The sequence below is a fragment of the Heteronotia binoei genome, chromosome 15 (assembly GCF_032191835.1).
Source record: "Heteronotia binoei isolate CCM8104 ecotype False Entrance Well chromosome 15, APGP_CSIRO_Hbin_v1, whole genome shotgun sequence".
NCBI classification, from domain to species: Eukaryota; Metazoa; Chordata; class Lepidosauria; order Squamata; family Gekkonidae; genus Heteronotia; species Heteronotia binoei.
The window spans coordinates 25,308,187-25,320,675 of NC_083237.1; positions in this window are offsets into that span (position 1 = coordinate 25,308,187).

The window sequence follows — 12,489 nt, forward strand, 5'->3', positions numbered from 1 at the left end:
ACAAAGTTAGAGTCCAGTGGCACTTTTAAGACCAACAAAGTTTTATTCAAGGTATTCAAGCTTTTGTGTGCAAGTACACTTCCTCAGGTACATTAAAATGGAAGTTGACAGTTCATTATATATAGTGACAGATCTCCACATTGGTGAAAGTAAATTAGCATACAACTTCATAAAGATGTTTTGACATATGCAGAAGCCACACATTAGGTTGTGAATGGCCCAGAGGCGCTTCTCTATATTGTTGCTACACCTGTCCCAGAGCTAGGCCCCCCCATAGCACAGAGCAGGTTCCGGGGCTGAATCTTTGAAAATTGAAGTCCACATGGAGATCTCATATCAGTCCCAAGTACTCTACAGGTATGTGTATGTGGGTATCTTAGGTGGCAAAGGTTCCAGATCCAGTCTCTGGCATTTCCTGTTGAAAGAAGCTCAGGACACAGATACTGGGAGAGACCCTCTGTAGGTGTAACCTTGGAGAGCCACTGGTAGAGCAGACAACACTGAGCTTTGTGGAGCAATGATCTGACTATCTGGGGCAGTGCCCACTGGACCACGCTGTCTTCTTACTATCGGGCTAACACTTTACAGTGACTTAGTAGTCCAGAAATCTGCAAATGAGGCACAAGGAGTTCTTGGGTGCAAAGAGGATGGTGAATGGTGGAATAAAATAAGGCATCTGTGTATCTCCTCTTGCTGCATGTGAACATTAAGTGCTGTCAGGCAGCAGCTTGGCAACTGAGTAGGCTTTTCAAGGCAAGAGGTGACTGGCCATTGTCTTCCTCTGCATAGCAACCCTGGTGGTCTCCCATTCGGGTACTACCCAGGGCCAAGCTCAGGTTAGTTTGGGCAATTTAAGCTGCTGCATGTAATAAAGTCTTATTTGACTCCCGAGGAAGTCACCTCTGTACCTGACTCTTCCTTCTTGCCGCACTGGAGCGAAGATGTTGCGCTGGTGCTATTGGCACGTGTGTGCATGTGGGATGAGAGAAAGGTAGTCCTTTTGTTCCAGTTAATGTTTGCCGCTGGCTGCGTGAGACTGAAATCCCAGTGACCTGCTGGTCTCCCAAGGGTTGCATGACTGTCTTTGCCCTCAGGTGCGGCAATGGGAGAAGACATCATTGGTTTTCATTATGTAGGTCTCAAAGAAGGGAGAAATTCTCTGACAGCAATATGAATGTGATATATAGCTAGATCACATGCATGCTGTTTGTATACGCATCTTCTCTTTCCAGCAAAACCAAAAAAGAGCATTGTGGCGCCTTAAAGACTAGCATAGTTCTGGAAATGTAAACTTTCGTGGGCTGGAGCCCATTTTGTCGGATGCATGAACTGAAACCTCAAAAGAAATGCATACATAATACAGGGAAAGAAGGGGAAACCATGAAGAATGGCTTAAAGGGCCACAGAATGCAAGAAGGGTCGTTTGTCCTATTTGTCAAATGATTTTAACATTTATAAGGATGAAGGAAGGGCTTGAATTTGAGTTCTGCTTAAAGCATTCAAACCTGTTTAATTTTGATATTTTTGTACACTGTGTCCAAATAAGGTTGTCAGTTGCCACTTGGTGTAGGCGTGTTGTGGTAGGAAGGGGTGGGCAGAGTGGGGCCGCCTTCCAGTAGTGTCAGTATATTTTTAAGAGAGGAGACCATTTTCACGTTGACAATCAAGGCTGAGTCTTAAACTATTGCTGGTTGTCCCTTTCCAGCTCTGTTTTTAAATCATTCTGGCTGGGGGAGGTGTGTGAGCTTCTGCTGTGTCTTCCATATAATAAAGGGATTTCCCCACATCCAAAGGCTCTGTCTCCTATTTTTGCATTTTCTCATTTGGCGCTGGTACAGAGAGCTCCAAAGGTGTTTCTTATCCCCTATGCTGCCTGGGCCTGGTTCCTTTATCACAGCCACTGTATCTTGGCAACATGCAGAGCAGGGAATGGCCCTGTATGCAGCGTCTCTCAAATTGGAGTCTGGAGTCTCCTGGGTCCTGCAGGGGGGTCCCCAAGCCATATGCCTAATGTGAAAATGATTCATTCACATTTTATTTTGTTCACATTTTATTTATATCCCGCCCTCCCCGCCGAAGCAGGCTCAGGGCGGCTAACAACAAAAATTCAATACATACATTGAGTTATAACTAACAATATAAACCTACAGATAATTAAAAACTATTAAAATTCTAAAAACAATAAATTAATATTAATATGTTGGTGCTATTCAGATGGTAAATTTACTTAGCAGTTTAAAAAATTATGAAGCCCCCCCCCCTCAGTTTTCTCAGGATGGGGGCAAGGTCTGTTCACTGGGAAGGAGGACAAGATCAGCCTCCCACTCTTTAAAAGAGCAGGAGTTCATAGATCAACCACCAATTGCAGTCTGTTTCACTGGGGAGCACTGACCAGAAACCACGTTCATTGGTTACCCGGATCCAGCAGCCCAGCCCTAGGACCTCTGATTAGTTGGATAACACTAAAGACATACAGGCCTTATACAGTAGTCATAGTTACTTTGGGTATAAATTGAAATTGATTGATTATTGAAATTGAATTGCTCTGTTTTCCAATGCAGAGAGTTTCACTGTAGGCAGAGAGTGACACTACTTCATGTACATAGGGGTTGTGGTTCAGAGGTACAGCATGCAGAAAGTCCCAGGTTAAATCTCCAGCATCTCAGGTTAAAAGGACTGGGCAGTACAGGATGAGAAGCTGCTGCCAGTCTGATTAGATGATGCTGACCTTGGTGGACCAAAGGTCCAATCTGGTGTAACTTAAAGCTTCAGTAGTAAATGGCAGAAATATAGGTTTTGAGCAATGTTCCCTCTAAGCTGAGTTAGTGTGAGCTAGCTCACAGTTTTTTAGCGTCTGGCTCACACATTTTTGTCTTAGCTCAGGAAAGGTGGCCCCAGAGCAAACTAATTTAATCAATAGCTCACTTTAATTCCAGTAGCTCACAAAGTGGAATTCTTGCTCACAAGACACCATGGCTTAGAGGGAGTATTGGTTTTGAGTAATGCTGGTCTCTCCCCCCCATTTTTTTTTAAAGCTCAAAGTTTTTCCAAGCCCCTTCCCATCTGTTAAGCCAGTTTCTTTGCTGAAGTTATTAACCAATAAGGAAGCTTTCTTCTTCCCTTGATGCAAAGTGCCTTCCAATCCAGGGGTGAGATTGATTGAAATGAAAATCAGACTTCTGTATCCTCGAGTCAACTGTTCTTTGACCTGATCTTGCAGACCACACGGAGAAGATAAAGGCAATTTTTGTAGGTTTGATATAGAGCAGTGGATAAGGGTCTCAGGGACTAACTATGCATGATGTTTTCCTCATGTGGTCCCCAGAGCCTCAAAATCAGACTGCTGCAAATTCCATGCTAGGAACTAAATTCCCAGGCCTGTTGTGGGCCAATCTCAATCAGGACCAGGGAGCCACGCTTGGGTAAACTGCATGTGTTCCATTAGTACACACAATTTCAGCTGTGGGTTGCAAAGTATGGCACTCTGGAGGTCATTCGGGGTTGGGAAAATGGCATGGAGGGGAGGGGTTAAGCACCTGGGTGCCATGGTCGGATCTAAATTAGCCCCATGCATGCCTGGGAATGATAAGAGCCCTGTGGCACAGAGTGGTAAAGCTGCAGTCCTAAGCTCTGCTCACGACCTGAATTTGATCCTGGTGGAATCTGGGTTCAGGTAGCGGGCTCCAGGTTGACTCAGCCTTCCATCCTTCTGAGGTGGGTAAAACGAGTACCCAGCTTGCTGGGGGGAAGTGTAGATGCCTGGGGAAGGCACCCTGTAAGAAGTCTGCCGTGAAAGCAGCATTACCCAAACGACTGGTGCTTGCACAGGGGACTACCTTTACCTTTTTTAAAAAAAATGCCTGGGAAATACCCAGCATGGAACTCACAACAGGATATGACTCATCTTGGGAAATGGAAGGATGGAAGCCTCCCCTGGGTATAGGTGACTTGCATATGGTTTGGAACAGCTGTTCTGTTAGGTGCTTCTCAAGGAGGGAAAGGAGACCATGGAGGTTTGCAACTTTTTCATTCTGAAAACAAAGAGTCCTCAGGTTGCCAGAGCTTGAGAACCTGAGCTCTGTGAGCCCAAGCAGCATGGCTCTTAATTCTACATTGTCTTTTAGCAAATGATTGACAAAGATTTCCGTAAAACTGCCCCTGTAGGTTAGATCTAATCACCTCTGCACTAGGACAGAGGCTCTGCAGTGCTGTCATGGGGTTTCCTTCTTCCCCTCCAACTGCCAACGGAGGTTTATTCAGATTGGTATTTCTGGAATTAAAATTCCCACATTGGTTTAGTGCTCATGATTAGCAACACAAAAGTATCACCCCCCCTTTTTTTTTGTTGTTGTTCCATAAGCATGAAGAAAAGGAACAGAGTGAAGAATTGGAGATTACCTTGCTGTCCTGAAAAGTGTTGCCAGAACCCAAGAGGGCTCCTGTGACTTTAACAGTTGCAAAGAAAAGAAAAGACTGCCATGTGCATCCTGTTTCACCACAGCTTGTTTGGCATTGTGCCCCTCCCCCCCCCCTTCTGTGCAACTCTGAAATCTACAAGAGAGACTCCCAGGGCAATCCTAATCCTCATTGTGAATACAAAAGAGTGCGCTAAGAAGTAATTAGTCTGCCTCAAGTGATCCCCAGCCCATCTTTAGAGTCTTTCACAACCTTATGAGGTGGGAAGTTATTCAAAGCTGCAGCAAATGCTACATTTCCTTCTGCACACTCACTTTCTGTAGTTGCCACACAATAATTCTGTTTTCCCTTTCTTTCTTACATACACAGGAGCAGGGCTTTTTTTGAGCAGGAACACACAGAAATGCACTTCCTGCTGGCTTGGCTTCAGGGGGCATGGCCTAATATGCAAATGAGTTCTGGGCTTTTTCTACCAAAAAAGCCGTGTGCAGGAATATCCTGGCTCATCCCAAGCAGGTTCCCCAGTGAACACTAGTTTTTTGGAAAGTGTAAACCAGTCCGTTGCATTTTTTAAAACAGCAGTTGATTCAGTCCAAATAACCTGTCCTGGACCTCTCAATACCGGGTCACGGGGAGACGGCAAAGGCAGCTTGCAGGCTCCCCTCCCCATTTAAACACCCAATGAGGTGTTTAAATGTGGGGAGAGGCAAATCGCCTGCCTTTGCAGTCTCCCTGTGAGGCAGGGAGATTGTAAAGGCAGTTCTTGGGCTTCCCTCCCCGGCAGGGTGTTTAAATGGGGGGAAGAGGCAGATCGCCTGCTTTTGCCCTCTCCCCACCAGGTGGGGAGACAGCAAAGGCAGCTCCTGGGCTTCCCTCCCCATTTAAACACCCTTAGCGCAGTGTTTAAATGGGGGCAGGGAGGCAGATCACCTGCCTTTGCAGTATCCCCGCCAGGTGGGGAGACATCATTTCCTGTCTCCCGGCTCCACCCCCAAAGTCTCCTGGTTCCATCACCAAATTTAGGGGTCCAGGAAGGAGCAGTGTAAAAATAACTGGGGCACAGGGTGAAAAAGTTTGGGAAACCCTGATATAGGACATGCACTAAAGATTCTATCCATTCATTACAGCAGGGGCATATATGATCTTCAAAAGATATTTTGCAGTTCTGAAAATAAATATTTTGTCAAACAGTGATTGTTGTTGGAAGGTAGTGCTATTAAGTAAAGTGGGCACTATTACAAAACACACAATAAATGTAAGTGTTGCATGATGTTACTCAAAAGCATCATGCGCGGGACAACCATCTTTTGGAAGAGGGCCAGAAATTACTCTTTCTGCCAAAATGTGTGTGTGTATGTATATATGTATATATATATATATATATATATTTGTGTAAACATACAAACACTGAGAAAGATAGGACAGAAATACCACAGTGTTTCATTTATACATAAACAGTCATGTTTTGGTTGACAGTAGCACAAAAATCCATGCGAAGAAAACCCATCATTTATAAGCATCATCAGTATTGTCTAATGAACTGTGACTAATAACTTTTCTATCTATAAAATTGTTAAACAGATCTTACATTGTTAAACATAAATTACTTATATACTTTTGTTTTGATCTGATCTACATATAGTTTGATTTTCATTCCTAACATTTCTGACCTTGGGTCGTTATAGGCTTAAACTGAGTAAACATATGTTACTCAGCTCTGTCTTTTAAGCCTTTTGGACTTTATCATTTTATTCTTATTTTAGTCTTTAAAGCTTTCCAGTCTAAATTTGATTAATCTATGCAAAAAATACATTCTATTTTTCTTGAAACTTGGATTCATGTTAGCTTTGCCATTGTCATATGTTCAGTTAATTTGTTTTTCCAATCAATTCTGGGCATATTCCAGTTTTCCATTTAGATGCAAATACCACTCTTGCCACAGTCACCATGTATTTAAATAGTACATTATGAATTTTTGGTACATTAGACGGTAATATATTTAATAGCATATTTTTTGACTCATTGCGAAGTTCACTTTTAGTATTTTTTTGTATTTCTTCATGGATCTTTAAAATGCTTGAGCTAAATATTGAGTACCAGAATTACAATTGAAGAAACTAAAATATCAGCTGAGAAAGGTCACAATCAGGAGTCTTTAGTGGATCTTGTGAGGAAAAACAGTTCAGGGCAGCGGGAATGAAACAGAAACCAAGTTTTTGTAGAAGTTGTACACATGCTTCATGTTTATCTTTCCCCCCTCAAGCATCTCTTTCTATAATTCTAGATCTATATTTTAGTACAAAGGCCTAAGGTCATGTAACATAAGTCTCTCTTTATTATTTTACCTTTTGAATCTTGTAAAATAGATTAGGCAGAGAGGCTGACTACCACAAGGCCACCCAGTGAGTTTTTGTGTAAGAATGAGAATTTGAACACAAGTTTTCCTGCTTGTAGGTCAGCACTGTGGACTGTTATACCATACTGGCAGTTGGCCTACTGTTGTGGAAACAGTTAGGTCTTTTGTGCACCACACTCAAAAGGAAACACCCGGCCGTAAAAGCGCCATGAAGAGCTGTAAATAGTTTATTTCCTTCTTCTGCTATTAGCCATGCGCAAAGACAGGGTCGAGGTATGCCCATATAAGGATATGGTGAACAATCAGTGTCAGTGATAGGTAGAATGTGAGCCTTCCGCGTCGGCCAGGATAGGCCAGAAGGACAGAGAGGGGCGTAGCGTCGCGAGCCTTAAATTGAGCTGTACTGTGACACAGACTTCAGAGACCGCACCCTGGGTGCCTTCTCTCCATGCCTGCAGACATGTATTCCGATTAAAACTTGCTTGCTGCTGACCTCCGTGTCTTGGCGTTTTCTTGGTGAGACGAAAACGATCCATAACACTACCCTTCAAGGACCTTTTCCCCATATTGAGAAATAATGCAGAGGACTTCAGTCCCCAGATCCTGTAGGATTTCCTTTCTCACTGGAGTAGCAAAATGGCTGGTCTGGGTATACTGAAAACTGGGAGGGGGGAGAGCAATAGAGAAAAACTTGCTGTGTGTCATCATTTTGATACGCAAGAGCATAAGAAACAGGTTCAGACAGTAACTTCTAGTTTAGCCAAGTCATGCTGAGAGACTGCCTTGCCCTCCGTTATTTGGATATATACGTGAAAACGCACTTCCCCCCTCCCCCACACACTCCTCGAACGTGACGCTCTGTACTTTACTGAAGTCCTCAGCTCCTCTTCTTTGCCACAACTCTTCAGCAGGCTCTTCAGAATCCTCTTCAAAAATCTCATAATCAACATAAAATGGCCAAGATATTCATGCACTTAGATCCATGATCTGTTCTTCAAGCTGCTTGTTCTTTGTGTTTTAAGAATTTCTGACAGAATAGACATGGAAAAATTTTTACAGAATGAATACTTGTATGGAGATTGACCTCCAAACAGGGAATCTAACTTTGCCAAAGAGCCACTCGAGTCTGTCCATCAGTGATAGTAGGTGGTATAGAAAACAGCCACAAATACTTCTCTCTATGTGGGAATATGAGATTAATTTTGGGGGAGGAAGCATTGCACGATATCCTTATGCCTCCACCCAGGGCTTTTTTTGTAGAAAAAGCTCAGCAGGAACTAATTTGCATATTAGGTCACACCCCCTAATGCCAAGCCAGCCGGAACTGTGTTTCTGTGCATTTCTGCTAAAAAAAAAAGCCGTGCCCCCACCTCTTGTATTACTTTTGTATTCTGGATGCTACCAGCATAGCAGCCTTTGTTGTACTCTCCGCTCGTCCATCTATCAGAGCTTCCAGTCTCTGGGAGCTTGCGTAGCCAGGAACTGTTTCCTCCTATATGTCCCTGTGCACTAACTGCATTTGTCAAGCAGCCATCGGTTGGCTAGTCCACCGCTAAGGGTGGCCTGTCTGACATCACCAAGAGCCCTGGTCTTTTCCATCGTGGCTCCTGCAAGACCTGCCTGTTTGCTGGGGCTTTTGAAGGAGTTTGAATAGTAGGCATGTAGCAAGGGAGAGATTTGGGGTTTGATAATTTTGGTTTTTAAGGGGAGATGTTTTAAGCTGCTACTGTAAGCAGTCTTGAACTATGAGGAAAAGTGGGGCACAGATATTTTAATTAATAAATAACTGACAGGGATTCCTAATGGGACATCTGGGAAGAGGCAGATGTCCTAATCATTACTGCCTGTGTCAACCCCCAGAAAGCTGTTTCAGGTGTCCCTGAATTTGGGAAGGGGGCAGAAATATGGCTTGGGTGGTTAGTGGTTGCAAGGAAGCCTAATGGCAAGATAAGCACCCACTTATCTGGTCATGAAATACTGTGTTCCTGCAGGGCTTTTTTTTTTTTAGAAAAAGCCCAACAGGAACTCATTTGCATATTAAGCCACACTCCCTGATGCCAAGCCAGCCAGAGCTGCATTCCTGCTCAAAAAAAGCCCTGTGTTCCTGTTTCCTGAAGTGACCATGGAAGATTGTCAACAAAAGAGCGATTGTGCCAAGACTAGTATCAGCATCTGAATCATCTCGCCCAAGGGCTTCAAGAACTGTATGATGTTCTTCACGAGAGAGAAGTCCACCATCTTGGGCATTGGACAATAATAGCTTTCAAGGAAGGTCAGCAGCACATGGAGTCTACTTGGGTGAGTGGATGCTCCAACGTCCTCAGAACGCATCTCCACCAGGCAGGAACATCCTGTATCAGTAGGGCTTTCTTTGTAGAAAAAGCCCAGCAGGAACTTATTTGCATATTAGGCCACACCCTTTGACATCAAGCCAACCGGAACTGCGTTCCTGTGCATTCCTGCTCAAAAAAAAAAAAAAGCCCTGTGTACCAGCAAGGGAGCCCTGGATCTTCCTCAGCATATGTGAAACAGCACAGGAGTGCCTGAAGAATCCTGCCTTGATGGTGCCCTCAATAGCTTGGCTATGTGGGATATGGCTTGAGAAAACCCTTCCAAGTAGAAAACAACCAAGACAGATGAGGCCTAGCCATCATTCTCCCTACCAAACGACTTCTCATCAGGCAAGAAACTTTTTATGCAATGGACCCTTTAAAATGGTAATCCTAAACTGAAGTGGTATAGTCTAGTGTACAGCTTTAGGAGAAGCCCCATGACGCAGAGTGCTAAAGCTGCAGTACTGCTGTCCAAGCTCTCTGCTCACGACCTCATGTTTGATCTGGCAGGAGCTGAGTTCAGGTAGTCAGCTCAAGGTTGACTCAGCCTTCCATCCTTCGAGGTCAGTAAAATGAGTACCCAGCTTGCTGGGGGAAAAGTGTAGATGACTGAGGAAGGCAATTGCAATCCACCATGTAAAAAAGTCTGCCGTGAAAATGTCATGATGCGACTTCACCCCAGAGCTGGAAACCACTGGTGCTTGCACAGGGGACTACCTTTACCTTTTTACAGCTTTAGGACTTCACCACTTCATTTTGCTGCATATGTAGACCACACCAAGATCAACTCCCCTTCATCTGATATACTGGTTGGACTAGGAGACCGTCGGTTCAAATTTGCACTCTGCTGTAAAGTTAATGGGCGGGGTGACCATAGGCGACTCACTGTCTATCAGCCTACTTCACATGGTTGTTGTCAGGATAAAAAAAGGAGTACTGTGTGTGTTGCACTCAGCTTCTCAAAAGATGGGATAACAACCACATTAATAAAAATAAAACCACTCAGTGGAGAGTGGAAGAGGATGCACAGTGTTCACGATTGGTTACTTAGCAAGAATTCCCACCTTTGTCTTTGGTGAACCCTGGAAACTATAGCTCCGAGTTCTCATCTACAACTACAGTTCCTGGGTGAGTTGGACACTTGCAGGCACAAAGGTTTGCCACTGGCCTCCTGATGGGGCCTGAATGTCTCCTGGAATTACAGTTGATCTCCAGACTACAAGAGATCACTTCCCCTGGAGGAATAGGCTGTGTTGGAGGCTGGACTCAATGGCATTATACCTTCTTGGGGTTCCTCCCCTCTGCAGACCCTGTTCTCAAGGCTGTACCCCCAAATCTCCAGGAATTTTCCAACCTGGAGCTGGCAACCGTATAACATAGCCTTGGGTGTAGCCCTCCATCCTCGTAAATTAAGATTGCACAAAAGTTGCACATTTGCCTCTCAAAACAGCTGCATTGCTTCTTGATCGTGTCTTGACCGCATGTTGTTTTTAACTGGCCTTTCTTTGCAACACCGCTCTTCCATACGGCTTTCTCTTATTTGTAGCTCTTAATACAATATAATATATATATTATAATATAAATGCATCAGCCTTATGGCTGCACATGCCATTCCTCTGATGAAAGGAACTTTGACTCTTAAGCTTATGCTGGGATAAGTTTTGCTACATCTCTAGAGTGCCATGAACCCGTTTTATTTTCAAAAACAAAAGCAATTCTTACCAGTTTAACCAAAGGAGACTACAGCATCATTGTCTGGACATGCCCGTGACAAACAGCTGATCTGCCAGCAATCAAGATCGACCGGCTTTCGCCTTTTATCTGTTGTGATGCTACCCACTGCACACGAAAACATCTCAAACCCATTCTCTCCCACCCACCCTCCTACAAGGCTTCCCTAATGTGCAGCCGATTGCTTCTGCACTCTGTGTTCCTCCATCTGTGCATCTCCATCGCTCTGTACATTCTTCGACTACCTCCCTCTTAGCAGCACCTAAACTTCAGTCCTTCCCTCCCCAATTTTACTAGGCTACAGAAACCTTTGCTACTGCCCCGCCCCCTGGAAAATAACAGATCCTAGCCCCGCAGGGAACAGAGGAACAAAGGCTGGTGGTAAGAAACTTGATTACAGAAAGATTGAAGTGCTGAGATTGTTCTGTATCAATGTCCTCCTGCTTTATAAATCAAGTCGCGTGCAGCTTCCTTTTGCATCAAAAAGCTGAGGCAGGGAGTAATAAAATTGGGAATGGCTCACAAGCCTCAACACTGGATGTTGTCCAGACAGTGTGCTGTGCCTCCACACAACTCCCTTAAGGACTAGAAACATGACCAAATAGGCTACCGTTTTGTTGCCAGGTGAATGCCAGGTTTGTGCAAATAGTGCATATTCAATCACAGCCTGCCCCCTGGTGTTTCAATCGTGTTCCTTCACTTCTAATTCTGCAGGCTATAGCACTTCTTTTAGTGACAAGTGAATGGTTGTCAGGCTTTGATTAACACACATGCTTATCAGAAGACATTAAATTTATGCCCTCAATAGACCTCTTCTTATATTGTAACAGAAGTACATAGAGGAAGGAGAGTAAAACTCGTTTCCTTTACTGAGCACAGGGAAATAAGAGTGTGGAAACTGAATAATAAGAATATGGAATTGGCAGGAAAACCAAGAGGGATTCTAAAGGAAAGCCATTGTTTAGGTTACAAATTTGGTATCACTCCTGTGCTTGCTTCTGCACTCTGTACATTTGTAAATAAAATAATAATGCATCTGGAACTTCCCTTTGATGCCCTGGAAGACAACTGGGACACTTCAGCTGATACAAAACACCTATTAGTAAGAGCTGGGCAGAGTAACCATATTACACCTATGCTACAATAATTCCATTGATTTTAGTTTGGTGATTCAATTCAGGGTGCTGTAAAGACCTTTATGGCATGGGACCCACACATCTATAAGACCACCTCTCCTGATATGAACTTTTCTCATTTGAGCACATGTAGGTTGTTCCATCCAATCAGGGGCTACCACAGAATACTCAGGTATAGGCAGCCTCTGGTCTTACCTACCTGATGGGTCAGGAAAGCTCCTGCACATTTTTATTATTATTTTGCTGTCAAGTTGCAGCTGACTTTTGGTGGCCCTGGAGGGCTTTCACAGCAAGAGATGAACAGTGGTTTGCCCTTGCCTACCTCTGCGTCGCAACCCTAGACTTCTCGGTGGCCCCCCCATCCAGGTACCAACCATGGCCGACCTTGCTTAGCTTCCAAGATCTGATGAGCTTGAGTGAGCCTGGGCTGTGCAGGTGAGGGCTCCTGCACTTTTAGGAAAGCATTTTTATGAAGGGGATGCTCTGGTAGTTTTTAGTGTGTGTATTTTGTCTTTAT